At 46.4% G+C, this 17,497-nt stretch overlaps 1 protein-coding gene across 1 annotated transcript in view; it reads left to right on the top strand.

Moving 5' to 3' along the window:
• LOC115091758 (sodium-dependent proline transporter-like) overlaps window positions 1–17,497 on the top strand; it is a 163,980-nt gene that overhangs the window by 24,817 nt on the left and 121,666 nt on the right. The window lies entirely within an intron of this gene.

Raw genomic sequence — 17,497 nt, forward strand, 5'->3', positions numbered from 1 at the left:
ATGGCTCCCTGGACTCATGAGTACAACTTTCCATACAAAGGGTGGTTTGAATGATCATGGTCTGGGCCCAGACGATAACAGCTCTCATGAAGTTCTTGCTGTACTGGTCTTTGGCTTTGTTGTTTTTATTCTTATGGACTGCATGTTTCCTTTGTGACCCACCTCAAAATCTGAAGGGAGCAGGCAAGAAATGCTTTTAAATAAATGACCTGACCGCATTCACAGGCCCTGAAACCACTTACCATGGTCTTTTTTTTTCCTTTGCTGAAAATATCTCCAGAAGGTTCCTTCGGAGAGATTTTCTCTTTTCTTCTGTTCTTTTTAGGAGCACTGAAAAGTGCTGTTTATTTTGCCTGCGGAGGCAGGAAGGCAACAAGAGAGAAAAAATGTAAGAATCTGAGGAGAGAAAGCCTCTGTGCTTCTGCTCAGACAAAAATTGAAGGTGAAAATGAAGGAAAGGGGGCACAGGAACCCCCAGACGTGCTCAGTAACGTTCAAAGCTCTTCTAGTTTGGAGAGAGGACGTTATTTGGTCACCCACAGATCACGGCTAACTCATCCTTGCTTATCAGGGGAAAATAAACCAATGGCCCTAAAAGGTCTGGAACAGGGTTTTAAGCTCCTTTAGGGAGGAAAGGTGATGCCTGGCAGTCCACTTTCCGATCCCAGGGCCATCACCCGCCTCCCCCACCCACCCACCCTGAAAAGCCTGGGCCCACGCCCGCCCTGCCCTCCTCACCGGCCGAGTACTCCTTCCGGCGGCGGGCCTGGCGCACGTCCCGGCCGCAGGAGGCGCAGAGGCTGGCCGGGCTGGAGACGGCCGACTGGCGGGCGCGCGTGGGCGCCGGGGCGGGCGGCGGCGGCGGCGAGAGCACGCGGGCCCGGTTCTCCTGGTCGTGGATGGCGTGCCGCAGGTCCCAGTTCTCCTGCAGCAGCGCCATCATCTTGCGCAGCTCGGCGTTCTCGCGCAGCAGCCCCAGGTACTGCTTGGTCAAGTCCACGTCCACGCTCTGGAAGACGGGCTCCATCGGGGGAAGGAGTGCGGCGGGGGGCCCCCCGAGGGGCCAGGCGCCGCTCCGCGTCCTGCCGGGCCTCCGCGCCTCCCCCGCCCCTCCCCGCGCCAACCGTCTGTGACGTCGGCGCACGCGCGCCTGTCTCCCTGACGACGGCCCCTGGTTACGGCGCCGCGCGCGGGGGCCAGGCGCCGCTCCGCGTCCTGCCGGGCCTCCGCTCCCCGCGCCAACCGTCTGTGACGTCGGCGCGCGCACGCACGCCTGTCTCCCTGACGACGGCCCCTGGTTACGGCGCCGCGCGGGGTGGGGCCGGGCGGGATTTTATCTGAGGAGCCGCTGCTCTCCCGGAGGAAGATCAGGGCAGGGGCGTTGGAAAGGCGGGAAGACAGCGCCTTGTGTGTGCACGTGTTAAACGTGGAATTTGACATTATTAGTAAACAAGTGAGGGTCAGGGACTGCCTACAGATCGGGCTGGCTCAGACCAAAGATAGGTCAAGTCCTGGCCTGGCCAGGTCACAGGGGCCCTGCAGGGTCCCAGAGAGCACATTTAATTCCTGCCCTTCCCAAGCGTCCATAAAATTAATGGCTAATGGAGTTTTACGTAAGAAAATGCCATGCTGGGTCAGACCAAGGGTCCATCAAGCCCAGCATCCTGTTTCCAACAGTGGCCAATCCAGGCCATAAAAACCTGGCAAGTACCCAAAAACTAAGTCTATTCCATGTTACTGTTGCTAGTAATAGCAGTGGCTATTTTCTAAGTCAACTTAATTAATAGCAGGTAATGGACTTCTCCAAGAATAATCCTGGGTGACTTCAATTTCTCCCCTGCTATAATCCTGGGTGACTTCAATTTACATGTTGACAAAGTTCCCCTCTCTACAAACTGTGAAGCCCTCCTCACCGCACTGTCAGCGATGGGATTCAGACAACAAATCAATAAACCCACCCACAAAGCAGGCCACACGCTCGATCTACTCTTTACAAACACTGGTATTTCTCTTACAAAACAACCAAATTGCAAAAAAGTCCCATGGTCAGATCACTCTCTAATCTCCACCAGCTTTTCCTTACCTCGATCAGACTCCAAACTCAACTCAAGACCCTCTTTCCTATACAGAAAACCTTGCAACTCGGAACATCTAAGTAAAGCTCTAACCTCGGATCTACCACTCATTGAAGTATCTACCCCTAACGCTGCCCTCCAATCCTGGTCCAAAATAACAAAATCTATAGCAAACACTCTCTGCCCACTGACAACCAAAACAAGGTCTGCTAATACATCCAAACGACATCCCTGGTATAATGATGAACTACGAAAACTCAAACAATTACTTCGGCAAAAAGAAAGAAAATGGCGCAAAGCCCCTTCACCAGCCTCACTCTCTGATTACAAACGATCACTCCATCTTTACAAAAGTACCACGTTGAAAATCAAAAGAGACTACTATGCCCGAAAGGTTCATCATCTCAGCTTTGACTCAAAAGCTCTATTCGCCTTCGTTTCCAGCCTCACTAAACCTATCACTCCAGATATACCACCCGAACAAGCCCAGACTAAAGCAGACGAATTGGCTCTTCATTTTAACAAAAAAATATCGGATCTCCTTAATCAGCTGATTCCAAACACTACGTCTCCAGATAACACATATCTTCCCCAAAATAAAGACATCCAGCTTAATGCCTTTGAACCCATCACAATCACAGAGATACAAAATGTATTAAAAAGAATGAAAACGTCATCACACCCATTTGATCAAATCCCTACCAAAATGCTTCTTCTTATCCCGGACACAATAGCAAAAACCCTAGCAGATATTATAAACTGCTCCTTATCACATGGCATCTACCCAGATGACCTAAAAACTGCCTCAATCAAGCCACTGCTAAAAAAACCAAATCTAAATGCATGTGATCCCAACAACTTCCGCCCTATTTCCAACCTACCATTTATAGCTAAAATCATGGAAAAACTGGTAAACACCCAACTATCCAACTACCTAGAGGACCACAGTATTCTGTCCCCAAACCAATATGGTTTTCGCAAAGCCGCAAGCACCGAAACGCTACTAATTTCACTCATGGACTACCTACTCTCTGGTATTGATAAAGGCCAAGCATATTTACTAATCCTCCTTGACTTCTCGGCGGCCTTTGACACCGTCAACCACGCCCTTCTTCTAAAACAGCTGGCAAACATTGGTTTAACAGGTGCCACACTAAACTGGTTCAAAACATTTCTAGAAAACAGAGGATACAGAGTCAAAATTCATAATAAAGAATCCCAATACCACCCTTCTAATAGAGGAGTGCCGCAAGGATCATCACTTTCACCCACCCTTTTCAATGTCTACCTGCTACCACTCTGCCAACTACTTACAAAATTAAGCCTGAAACATTTCCTTTTTGCAGACGACGTACAGATCGTAATCCCTATAAAAGAATCAATCTCAAAAACAATGGAATACTGGGACAGTTGCCTATTAGAAATTAAACTTCTCCTCAACAGTCTAAACCTTGTACTCAATGCTTCGAAAACAGAATTCCTGCTCATATCACCGGAAAACAATAACACACTTCCTAAACCACCCACACTCCTTCAAACAACCCACGTAAGAGACTTAGGAGCCATCCTAGACAATCGTCTCAACCTCAAAACATTCATTAACCAAACCTCCAAAGATTGCTTCTACAAATTACATATCCTGAAAAGAATAAAACCGCTGTTTCACACTCAGGACTTCAGAACAATCTTGCAAGCAATAATCTTTTCCAAACTAGATTATTGCAACTCATTACTATTAGGCCTCCCAGCTTCTTACACCAAACCTTTACAAATGGTTCAGAACTCTGCAGCCAGAGTCCTTACAAATACCAGGAAAATTGACCACATTTCACCTATTCTCAAAAACCTCCATTGGCTTCCGATCCACTATAGAATCATGTACAAAACCATTAACATCATTTACAAAACTATCAACCAACACACGCAACTCGACCTACAAATACCACTTAAAAAATTCACCTCCGCCAGGCCTATCAGGGAACACTACAAAGAGTCACTCCAAATTCCAAAGGCCAAAACCTACCAACATAAATCCTTGAGTCTCAGAGCCTTCTCATCAGCAGGTCCAGCTCTCTGGAACTCGATCCCACCTGATTTGAGACAAGAGCCATGCTCTTTAACATTTAGGAAAAGACTAAAAACTTGGCTTTTCAAAAAAGCATTTCCAAGCCTTGAATAAAACCTCCTCTCACTAGCACTAACTCGTATGCAATAATGGAATGTAAACACGAATCAACCAACCTCAAACCCTCTCTTACTAATTCCTGCTGAATATTTATCATACTATTACCATTCACAACTGTGTCATATTTATTCATTTGATTACCTATGTACCGTTTCATAGTCTTATTTTTTCACTTGCTATTCTAATGTATCAATAGGCTGAAATGTAAATATTGTGCTGTTCAATTTCTCCCCTTCCATCCCAAGTTTATTTTCCTTGTTTTTCAAGCAGAAGAGCACTAATCTGTCCATCCTTCCCTCAGAATGGAGCTGTTACATCCCCTTTATATTTTCTGTTGCCCACCTTTGCACCTTTTCTAATTCTGCTAAATTTTTTTTGAGATGGGGGGGACCAGAATTGCACACAGTACTCAAGGTGCAGTTGCACCATAGAGCATCTTGATTTTCTGTCTTTTATTTATTTTATTTATTTATTTAACAGTTTTTTATACCGACCTTCATGGTAAATAACCATATCTGATCGGTTTACATTTTATCACGGTATATATACACCCCTGCACTGACAGCCCACCAGTATTCTCTGTCTCCAGCAGATGCTGGACGTCCAACTCCTTACTGGGGATTGCTTTTTAAAAAAAAAATAAAAGAGAGAAAAGAAGGAGATTAATCAGACACTGCTTCTCCTGAGGTGATACCTTATGGTCCCTCCCTCAGTCAAGTTCTCCTGAGGTGATATCTCATGATCCCTCAGTCAAGAGTCTTGGTCTAGTAGCCAGTTTTCCGGCGTGAACTTAGCTGCCAGGAGAGAATAGCTAAACCGCTAGTGGCTGCGGCTGAGATTGACTTTGTACTTGGACAGGAAGGGCTGAATTCATGTAAGGAGTTAAAAAAAAGGAAAGAAGAAGGAGATGAGAGAGAGATGATGTTAGGGATTCCTCTCACCCTCTCTCCTATTCTGGTCTCCAAGCCTCAGAGGGCCGATCTGACATTTGCCTCCATCTCTGTGGGGGGGATGGGGAGTCACGGCTAGGCCCCACTCTGTGGTTTTCTGAGTTGCCGCATGGTAGGCCACAGTGGTGTTTGCACACTTTTTTCTGCACAGGTCTGCCACAAAATAGTGCCTGATGTCAGTTCACGCCCGTGCATCTAAGCTGGCTGTCCGTCTGGCTACTGAAGTCAGGCTAACTGGTCTGAAGTTTCCTGGATCACCCCTGGAGCCCTTTTTAAATATTGGGGTTACATTAGCCACCCTCCAGTCTTCAGGTACAATGGATGATTTTAATGATAGGTTACAAATTCATTTTTTAGTTCCTTCAGAACCCTGGGGTGTATAGAATCCAGTCCAGGTGATTTACTACTCTTCAGTTTGTCAATCAGGCCTACCACATCTTCTAGGTTCACTGTGATTTGGTTCCGTCCATCTGAATCATCACCCATGAAAACCTTCTCCGATACGGGTATCTCCCCAACATCCTCTTCAGTAAACACTGAAGCAAAAAAATCATTTAATTTTTCCGCGATGGCCTTAACTTCTCTAATTGCCCCTTTAACCCCTCGATCATCTAACGGTCCAACTGACTCCTTCACAGGCTTTCTGCTTTGGATATATTTTTTAAAGTTTTTACTGTGAGTTTATGTTTCTACGGCCAACTTCTTATCAAATTCCCTCTTAGCCTGTCTTATCAATTTCTTACATTTAACTTGCCAATGTTTATGCATTATCCTATTTTCTTCTGTTGGAACAGCTCCCCTATGAGGAAAGGCTAAGAGGTTAGGACTGTTCAGTTTGGAGAAGAGACGACAGGAGGGGATATTATAGAGGTCTTTAAAATCACGAGAGATCTAGAATGGGTAAGTGTGAATCGGTTATTTACTCTTTCAGACAACAGGATTAGGGGGCATGCCATGAAGTTAGCATGTAGCACATTTAAAACTAAACAGAGAAAGTTCTTTTTTACTCAACGCACAATTAAACTCTGGAATTTGTTGCCAGAGGATGTGGTTAGTGCAGTTAGTGTAGCTGGGTTTAAAAAAGGTTTGGATAAGTTCTTGGAGGAGAAGTTCATTAACTGCTATTAATCAAGCTGACTTAGGGAATAGCCACTGCTATTAATTGCATCAGTAGCATGGGATCTTCTTAGTGTTTGGGTAATTGCCAGGTTCTTGTAGCCTGGATTGGCCCCTGTTGGAAACAGGATGCTGGGCTTGATGGATCATTGGTCTGACCCAGTATGGCAATTTATGTTCCTATGCGTGCTGCTAGTGGACGTTATATCCATGGCGCCAGTAGTAAAGATGCCTAAGCGCCTTGCAATTTACACTGCTGCCATATATGTGATTATGCCATATACTGCTGCCATATATACTGCTGGTATATATGCGATTTACCCTGCTGCATTACAGCCTGGGGTTCCTTCTAATCTTGCCAGTGCTATTCAGAGCTCAGGGAGAGTTGTCTCCCGCTGGTTTTTGCTGAGCCCGGCATGTAAGGATTGCTTTCGTCATCTGTTGTTGCAAGCAGGCTTGAGGCCTGATTGCCGGTTACAGCATGAGCCCTTGGACCATGGCACAACCCCAGGACGAGTCACGAAGGTACACGCCATGGGAGGCAAGAGTATCCGGGCACGGGGGCTAGACAGAAACTCGGAAGCATTAGGAGACTTGGAACACTCAGAAACTTGGCACATCGGAGACTTCGATGAACTTGCATGCACTGGTGTGAGATCTAGCAACACAATTCTGGTCTCTGGGGTAGCCCTTCGGCCACTCAAAAGCCCTTTTGGACCTGCTGCTTGGCAATGGCTTGTGTGTCAGGAAAGACAGAGGTCAAGGACAGAAGAAGACTCTGGAGACAAGAACTTGGAGGAAGGCACTGAACACTTGGAACTTAGATGAAGGCACTGAAGACTTGGACATTATACAACGACAAGGAAGACTTAGAACTAGATGAAGACTCAGGTACAGGATTCAGGTTCAGGTTTCAGATTCAGATCGAGCCTTATACCGCAGTGCACCCTAGACAGCCTGTGGGCTGGTCGCGAACCACGCCAAATGCGGAGCAGACTCTTAGCTTGGAACAGGATGAAGACTTGGCACTGGAAACATGACAAAGAATCTGGAAGAGTCCTGTGCTACTGCACACCCTACACAACCCGAGGGCTGGGCACGGACCACACTGAAAGTACCAAGGGGATATCTTTATGCATGGTACCTTTTTTTCTGCCTGAGGTAGTCTCGGCGTTCCCTCTTAGTTAGACAGTAGAACTTCCAGCTTTTATGGATTTGGATTCCACTACACCTCATGTGGGGAAGCTTAGGCTCTTAGATTGGAGGCATGCATTATTGAGGTATCTATGATTTTCATAGATTGCATCTCCTATTTGTAGATCCTATCACCTATTTGTACTGTGGAGTGGTCCAGAGAAGGGAAATAGTCGTCTAAGGCTACAATTGTGCAGTGGCTGAAGGAAGCGATAGTGTCGACTTACATTTCTAAAGGGTGCCTGCTGCCAAGGGGTTTAGGGGCGCACTTGACGCATTCTCAAGCAACTTCCTGCACTGAGTCACATCAGGTGTCTCCGCATGAAATTTGCTGGATGGCATCCTACCCTGGAAGCAACTGGGAAGTCGCTGCCCACATTTGCTAGGCATTATCGCTTGGATGTCGGGGCTCCGGCTTCCATGTGCTTTACTGAGAATGTTCTATGAGCAAAACTCTCCACGTCCCACCCGAGTTAAGGGGAGCTTAGGTACATCCCAGGATTCTGGACTGATCTGGGTACATATAGGGAAAGGAAAATTGGTTCTTACTTGCTAATTTTCGTTCCTGCAGTACCACAGATCAATCCAGAGACCCGCCCATTTACTGGGGGGAGAGTTTGCCGCTAGTACTGTTGCTTTGTATATATTGCAGAGTTGTTAGAGGTTTTCAATGCTGATTGCTCATGTTAAATTTGGGAAACGAGTTTTCCGTTCTCTTTTTGGGCAACTTCGCCTTCTTCCAACTCATTGGAGGGGGGAGGGAGTTTGTTTAGAAATTTATGGTTGTTGCTGTCATCTTGGTTTGGGTACAAGTCATTACCGAGGGACTGCAGGTGGCACACAAGGTTATGTACAGTGTCAGTGAAACTCTCTCTGTCTCCGTCTGCTGGCAGGGAGGCAAAACCCAGGAGTCTGGACTGATCTGTGGTATTACAGGAACGAAAATTAGCAGGTAAGATCCAATTTTCCTTTCCATTGAATCTGGGGAAACATATAGAAGGTATGATGTTACAGATACGTTGCTGGTCTTTTTGTTTAGTATATCAACTCCTTATATTTCATAGGGAAGATTTAATAGATTAGATAGAACATTTAATTCTCCATCTTAATTTATGGAATTGGATTATATTAGGGGATTTTAATGTCCACATAGACAATTTAGGGCTGAATTTTGCAAGGGATTTTGTTGAAATGATGAGGGATAGTGGGATGAGTCAAATAGTTCAGCAATCAACCTATAAGGATGGACACATATTGGGGCGGATTTTAAAAGGAGCGCGAATAGCCTACTTTTGTTTGCGCTCCAGGCGCAAACAAAAGTACGCTGGATTTTAGTAGATACGCGCGGAGCCGCGCGTATCTGCTAAAAACCTGGATCGGCGCGCGCAAGGCTATGGATTTTGTATAGCCGGCGCGCGCCGAGCCGCGCAGCCTACCCCCATTCCCTCCAAGGCCGCTCCGAAATCGGAGCGGCCTTGGAGGGAATCCTCTAACGCCCTCCCCTCACCTTCCCCTCCCTTCCTCTACCTAACCCACCCGCCCGGCCCTGTCTACACCCCCCCTTACCTTTGTTGGGGGATTTACGCCTCCCGGAGGGAGGCGTAAATCCCCACGCGCCAGCGGGCCTCCTGCGCGCCGGGCCGCGACCTGGGGGCGGGTACGGAGGGCGCGGCCACGCCCCCGGACCGCCCCGGGCCGTAGCCACGCCCCCGTACCCGCCCCCAAAACGCTGCCGACACGCCCCGAAAACGCCGCGACGACCGGGACTGCCCCCCGACAAGCCCCCCTCGGAGAACCCCGGGACTTACGCGAGTCCCGGGGCTCTGTGCGCGCCGGTAGGCCTATGTAAAATAGGCTTCCCTGCTCGCCTAAATCTGCCCGGTTTTGGGCGGATTTAGGCGAGCAGGGCTCTTAAAATCCGCCCCATTAGATCTAGTGTTTTGTGAAGAAGTTTTATGGTCTGACCATTTATATTAGTGTGTAATTTTATGAGAGAGGAATATTGTCAAATAGTTGCAGTTTTGTGTTCACTGTTCTCTTTGCTCCAGTTACTACACAGATTTGGGTCTAACATCTGATCATCGTCCCAAAAGGCTGGGGATGGAATGTATTAGGGTGAGGTGACAGAAGATGTACATGTATGAGAAAGGCCCTAAGTAAGTGTGAAAGTATAATCAGAGGTTAGTGCTGTCAAGATGTGATGGTAAAAGTATGTTCTTAACATATAACAAGGGGTAATCAGGATAAATACAGTAAAACCTCGTATGAAGATATAGATAACTTCTAACTTAACTCTGCACTTAACTCGGATCTTAAGGAAGGACAGGGCTGTCAGGGAGGTGGAGCTATGCGAGGTAGGGAGGGAGATAAAGCAACTAGGGATTGGGTGAGGGAAAGAAATTACAGCATTATTACAGCAAGTTTTGAACGATAACTGCATCAGGAGTCCGTATTTGTGTCGCAGGAGATTAAGAAAAGGCTAGTATGGATAGCCATGTCTTCAATTTCTTCCTAAAGGTGAGCGTGTAACGTCTCTAAAAGTCAGAAAGGAGGCCCAGACAACTGATTCGTAAAGATAGACTTTTATTGCCAGCAAGATGCAGCTAAGACAAAGGCTTAGTACAACTGCATGCCCCTCCCCTTCAGGAGCTGGCTCTTATACATTCTACTTTTCTTATCTTTCACACATGTGTTATACAAATTGCTGAACAAGCATTTTCTAGCGTGGTTTTCAGTGGTTTTCAAGTAGGTGTAGCTTATAATCAAACTATTGTTTCGTCATTTAATTGATGTGTTAGACATTTTATAGCGATGATCGTATTAATACAATACAAATTGTTATTTCAAAATGGAAGTGCGTTCCACTGAATGTCAGTACGTAACTACGTAATGCATGCCATTGCGTTCCAAAGGTTAGTATGTTCAATATGGCTGTGCGTTTCACTGCTGGCATAGTTAATCAGAGATTTTCAGTAGTCTCAGTTGTCTCATTCATCGGTCGTCCATAAAATTGAACTCCTTCAAGCGGGCATTGTTCCTGGCATAACTCTGGGGGTAATGCGTTCCACTGAGAAGGTCCGGCTGTAGAGAAGGCGCGTTTCCATATGGAGAGGTGGAGCGTAGACTTAGTGGGGGGAGCGTGGAGAGTCCCTTTGTAGGCAGCTCTGATTGGTCTCATGGAGGAGTGTAGGTGGAGCGGTATTTTTAGCTGGAGTGAGGACTGATTGTGGATGGTTTTGTGTATGATGGTGAGGGACTTGTGAAGGATTCTGAAATTGATGGGAAGCCAATGTAGATTCTTGAGAATGGGCGTGATATGGTCTCTTCGACTAGAGTTGGTTAGTATCCTTGCGGCGGCGTTCTGGGGCATCTGCAAAGGTTTAGTGGAAGTTGCAGGGAGGCCGAGGAGTAGAGAGCTACAGTAGTCTATTTTTGAGAATAGTGTGGCTTGGAGAACCGTTCGGAAATCGTGAATGTGCAGGAGTGGTCTGAGCCTTTTCAGAATGTGAAGCTTACAGAAGCATTCGTTTGTTGTATTGTTGATGAAGTTTTTAAAGGATATGAGAAACAGACATTCCTGTACATACCCAGATCAGTCCAGACCAGGAGTTTATGCATCCCTACCAGCAGATGGAGGCACTGCTACATAACTGAGAGTGCCACCGGTAATCACCTCAGTATTTCTCTGTCTCCAGCAGATGGTAGAGGTGCAAACCTGCAGTCCTGACTGAGAGTGGAGACTTGGAAAATTTAGAGTGGACTTCTGCTCCCTGAGGTGCTAAGTTCCGTTCTCTGGGCCATCCCTCGGGTTGAGCCGGGCGACTGAGGGGTTGGATACCCCTGGCTGCTGTGGCCCGCTGTTCCAGGGACCTAGATAGCCAGGGGACTGGCTCCCTCTGGGTACCCTGAAGACCTCTCCTGTGTACCGCTGCTCCATCCAGGGAAGTACCCTTTGTGTTTTTCTTGATTTTTCTGTGTGTTGATTTAAGTTTAAAAAAAAAACAGAGGAGTAGTCGTGAGAGCAAAGAGGCCAGGAAACTCGGATCGTGGAGCAGTGCCGAGGCAGTCAGCCTGGCGGGATTCCCAGCGACTTGCAGGGGCAGGAGGGAGTGAGAGGCTGTGTTCTTTAGTTTTTCTCTGGCAGAGAAACTTGTACTGTGATCCGCGGCGTTTCGGGCCTGCTATTGACTTTCCCGCATGCCGGCCTTTTGGCGCAATCGCTCGTCTTGCCGGTAGTGGTCACGTGGGCGACGCCTCTTCGCAGTGGTGCACCAGGTCCGACTTTAGCGTGGGCCTCATGGCGGATAAGCCGCGAACGGAGGCTTGCAGGGCCTGTGGGCTGTCGTCTGCTCGCTTGAATATGCGCTCCCTCTGCGCTGGTTGTGCATCGGGAGGGGAGGGATCTTCCCTCAAGACTCCAAGGTCCAGGAAGGCTGCCCGTGCCTTGGGGGGTGCAGAAGGGTTAAAAGGGGGGGTGTTCTTCGGTGCCTCCTTCGTGCAGGAAACCCCGACCGCAATGGGCCCCCTCCACTGCTTTCTCCTTCGGGGCAGGAGCCAGAAGATGTCCAGGAGGATGGAGGGGGTCTGGAGTCAGGTCTCCCCGATCCGGGGTTAGAGGGCCCGTGGGGGTCTATAATCTGTGCGATATCACGCCAAATGCCCACTTCAATTATCGCCACCGAGTGCCCAACACGGGACCGTGTTTCGGACACTTGTTTCTTCAAGAGTGCGTCTATAAAACAGAAATTTCAATTATAATTACTGCATCGGTATGAAATAAAAACGGAGGAGCAAAGACTTACTTTAATATGCCGGCATGTTGAATGGTAAATGGCGTTCGTTTCTGGCAACGAAAACTGGAACTGAACGGGAACCCCCGTGACTTTTAAAAGGGGTAGGATGTCAGAGTCTGATGTTAGGAAAAAAGCTATTCCAGGGAATCACAATCACTGTCCATTATGTTAAGGAATACCACTCAATTGCAATATTCAACCCATAAGGCTGAAATTTAAAAAAAACCCTAAACATTCTTTAAATTTAAGAGAACAGCAGTGGATTTTTTGATTGGGTGACTAGAGAATTAGATCAAAGACAAGCACTTAATGTGATTTATCTGGATTTCAGCAAAACTTCTGATACTGTCCCACAAAGGAGACTCATGAACAAAATGAGAAGCCTGGGGGTGGGTCCCAAATTGGTTACAAATTGGTTGACGGATAGACAGCAAGTGGTAGTGAATAGAACCCACTCTAAGAAGAGAAGAGTGATAAGTGGAGCGTCTCAAGGATCAGTTCTGTTCAATATCTTTGTGACATAGCAGAAGGTTTAAAAGGAAAAGTTTGTCTTTTTGTGGATGACACGAAGTTCTGCAACAGAGTAGAAGGAGCTGAGAGAATGTGAAAAGTGATGTGAGAAAGCGCGAGGAGTGTTTGAAGGTTCGGCAGCTGGGACTCAATGCCAAGAAATGCAGTCATGCATTGGGGATGCAAAAAGCCAAAGGAGCGATGTAGGTATGCACTGTCTTTCCGACACCTCTTAGTGCTGTATTCCTGTATACCAGTGTTAGATGCAGAATGCAGAGGACTCTGCCTCCGTGCTGGAATGCAGCCAGCCAACACCCCAGACCCATTAGCTGATTGGTCTAAATCATTCTCAAATGAAATGCACTGCACTTATCTAAGAATAACACTTGGAATGTACTCTGATTGGTCAGTATGAAAGGTATAAAAGATTATGCACCTCACTAGAACTTTGGGGTGGCTGGGTGATTGTACAGTTGTATGGACCTGTCGCCCCCCACAACAAACTATTTCCTCGTGCTTTGTTCTGTTCCTTGTCCCTATCCCTTTGCCTTTCCCTAATAAAGTCTCAAGTTACCTGTTGCAGCTGTGTTTTCTTTAGAACAAACATTTCTGTGTGATAGGGGGTGAAAGATTGATGTGTATGAACCAGGAAAGAGGGTGATGGTATGTGATGATCTGAAGGTGGCGAAGCAATGTGACAAGGTGGTGGCTGAGCCAGAGCGATGCTGAGCTGCATAGAGAGAGGCATAACCAGCTGGAAAAAGGAGGTGATAACCCCTTGTACAGGTCACTGATGAGCCCTTACCTGGAGTACTGTGTTCAGTTCTGGACGCCGTATCTCAAAAAGGAGAGGGACAGGATGGAAGCGGTCCAGAGAAAAGTGACCAAAATGGTGTGGGGTCTGCAGCAAAAGACTTAAAGAGATGAGACTGAAGGACCTAGATTTGTATCCCCTGGAGGAGAGGGGAGATATGGTGCAGACTTTTAAATACCTTAAGGATTTTATTTATTTGAACGTTTTTTATAGACCGACATTCGTTGGGAACATTACATCGGTTTACATAGAACAAAATGCAGCAAACAGGCTTTACAGGGAACTAGGAACTGGAAGATGAACAGCTTAAACACTAGCAACGTCGAACAGTAAAGGGTGACGCATGGGAATTAAGGGTTTTCAGAAGCCTTTTCCAGTGGAAAGAAAGCTGTAGAACAGAGGTTCCCAAATCTGTCATGAAGGACCCCCATCCAATCAGGTTTTCAGGATATCCACAATGAATATGCATGAGATAAAATCTGCATGCTCTGGAGGCAGTGCATGCAAATATATCTCATGCATATTAAGAACATAAGATATGCCATACTGGATCAGACCAAGGGTCCATGAAGCCCAGCATCCTGTCTCCAACAGTGGCCAATCCAAGTCACAAGTACCTGGCAAGTACCCAAACATTGTCTATCCCATGCTACTAATGCCAGCAACAAGCAGTGGCTATTCCCTTTTGATTTAATAGCAGTTTACAGACTTCTACTCTAGGAACTTATCCAAACCTTTTTTAAACCCAGCTACACCAGCTGCCTTAACTGCATCCTCTGGTAACGAATTCCAGAACTTAATTGTGCATTGAGTGAAAAGATTTTCTCCGATTAGTTTTAAATGTGCTACTTGCTAACTTCATGGAGTGTCCCCTAGTCCTTCTATTATCCAAAAGGGTAAATAACCATTTCACATTTACCCATTCTAGACCTCTCGTGATCTTAAACACCTCTATAATATCCCCCCTCAGTCGTCTCTTCTCCAAGCTGAACAGCCCTAACCTCTTCAGTCTTTCCTCATAGGGGAGCTGTTTCATCCCCTTTATCATTGTAGTTGCCCTTCTCAGTACTTTCTCCATCGCAACTATATCTTTTTTGAGATGTGGCGACCAGAATTGTACACAATATTCAAGGTGTGGTCTCACCATGCAGCGATACAGAGGCATTATGACATTTTCCGTTCTATTAACCATTCCCTTACTAATAATTCCTAACATTCTGTTTGCTTTTTTGACTGCTGCAGCACACTGAGCCGACGATTTTAAAGTATTATCCACTATGATGCCTACATCTCTTTCCTGGGTGGTAGCTCCTAATATGGAGCCTAACATCGTGTAACTACAGCAAGGGTTATTTTTCCCTATATGCAACACCTTGCACTTGTCCACATTAAATTTCATCTGCCATTTGGATGCCCAATCTTCCAGTCTTGCAAGGTCCTCCTGCAGTTTATCACCTTCCACTTGTGATTTAACTACTCTGAATAATTAATTGTGGATATCCTGAAAACCCAACTGGTTGGGGGTCCTCCAGGACAGGATTGGAAACCACTGCTGTAGAACAAGAGGACATAAGATGAAGCTGCAAGCGGTTAGAACAAGAGGACAGAAGATGAAGCTGCAAGGGGTTAGAACAAGAGGACAGAAGATGAAGCTGCAAGGGGGTTAGACTCAGGAACAATATCAGGAAATATTTCTTCATGGAACGTCCTCACGGAAGAGGTGGTGAAGACAAGAATGGTCATGAATTCAAAAGGGCATGGGATAAACACACAGGATCCCTAGAAATTAAAGGATAGAACAGAGCTGCAATTATGGGAGGGATCTTCAGCGCGTAGCAGTTACTACTCTTAAAGTATGGAAGGATGACCTGCACAGAGCAGCAGTTACTACTCCAATCAAAAAAAAATCTTGCAGGGCAGACTGGAGGGAGCATTGGGTGGTTTTCTACACTTATTTGCTGTTACTAAAGGCCCTAGCATCCACTTACTCTGCTCTTACAGACAGAAGCAGCCCTAGGTGAGTCACAGAATTGTTTTAATTTATCTGTGACTGGGAGTAGTTTAGTGTATGTGCGATTTTATGACTGTTTTAAGAATTGAAACCCACCTGGAACATGTTGCATAGATGGTCTATAAATATTTTAAATAAATAGTCTGGGAATGGGAGGAGCAGCACGCTTTACCGGAGAAATGACTAGGAACTGAGGCCGTGTGTTTAGGGCACTGTTGACCAGCACTTGGAAACGCTTGCAGCTTTTTCACTTCCTTGTTCTTGGAGTCAGGTTTTGTCTAGGATCTCCGAGAGCGGATGGTGCGCTTGTTGAAAAAGGTTTTCAGAAGTCATTGAGCATCGCTACTCACTTCAGCTTCCAGCAGGCAATCCCTACATCTGCATCAAGGTGTTCAGCACAATAGCAGGGGCATTGCAGTGAATGCTGCTAGTGCAGCTCCTACAGCTGGGCCCAGACCCCCTTTTTATGTTTCTGCTTGCCTGACCTGGATTTCTGCTGATGACTCAAAAGGTGAAAGTTTCTTTGCACAATGCAGGAATCATTCCTGCTGTCAAGCCTCTTATTTAAAAAAAAACTTCCCCCTATTGCCCTCGAACTCAACTTGTTTGCCTAGTCTTCCCCAAATCCAAGCAATGGGTGAATGAGAATATTTTAAGGTAACAAAAGCTGCACCTGTTGCAGTAGCAGAACAGCGATTTGCTACAGCAGGGATGACTCAAACAGGCCAGGTTTTCAGAATATGTATGATAGCGTCATATACAAGGCAAGTACTGCTTGCAAGTATCATGCATATATTTTTGGATAACCTGAAACCCTGGCCCATTTGTGGTTCTCCAGCCCTGTGCTAGGCAGTGAGGCTGCATGACAGGAGATAGCAAGATGCAGATGGAGCCTGCAACACCATCTGTTTAGCATAGCCCCACTGCTTTAAAGGCATTATAAATCCACACTGTTAGAGTCAAGGATATCTGCAATGAATGTGTAAGATTGCATATACCAAGTCTCCAGGAGATACAGATGCCTCATGCATATTCTGTATGGATATCCTGAAACCCTGACTGTGTGTGGAGTCCCAAGGACAGGTTTGGGTAGCAGTCTTTGGAAGGCTAGATGCATATTTAGGTAGTAGGGGCTGTCCAGTAGGCAATCAGCACGAGTACTGCTGGATGTTATAACAGCTTTGTGATTAGCTACAAGAAGTTTTTACTGCTTGTGTGCACGTTCCCGGTGCCCGAAGAAATTAATGCCTACCTTTGGGTCGGTGCTAATTTCTGAAAGCAAAATGTGCAGCTTGGCTGCACATTTTGTTTTCTGAATCGCGCGGGAATACCTAATAGGGCCATCAAGATGCATTTGCATATTGAGGACACTATTAGGTTCGGTGGGTTGGATGCGTGTTTTCTGCCCCTTACTGAATAAGGGGTAAGGGAAAACACGCGTCCAATGGTGAATTAGCAGTGTGCACTGTACTGTAGCAGCCTGTAAGTGTATCAAATCTTATTGAAGCTACAGAACAGGGCACTTTACAGATAATGTAAAATGATTGTAAAGTTACATATTCTAATAACTGCCAAAAAACCCTTTCCATCTCTGGCCAAGAGTTCTCAGCAGAGATCTTTGCTTAGGTGAGAGTTCTGGTTTTTATCTTGCATGCCCTTCTTTCTCCATTAATCCTGCTTGCTGATAGTTTCTCATCTGGCACCAGTGCTCCCCCATCACAGCACATGGCCACCGTCCCTGCAGCAGGGCTACCACCTCTGGAAAGTGGAGAAGCCAGCAGTGGGACCACCATGGGGCCAGTGAGCTATGGCTGCAGTGCACAGAAAAGCATCGTATCTAATGGCTATT

Source organism: Rhinatrema bivittatum, chromosome 5, assembly GCF_901001135.1.
Source record: "Rhinatrema bivittatum chromosome 5, aRhiBiv1.1, whole genome shotgun sequence".
Classification (NCBI taxonomy): Eukaryota; Metazoa; Chordata; class Amphibia; order Gymnophiona; family Rhinatrematidae; genus Rhinatrema; species Rhinatrema bivittatum.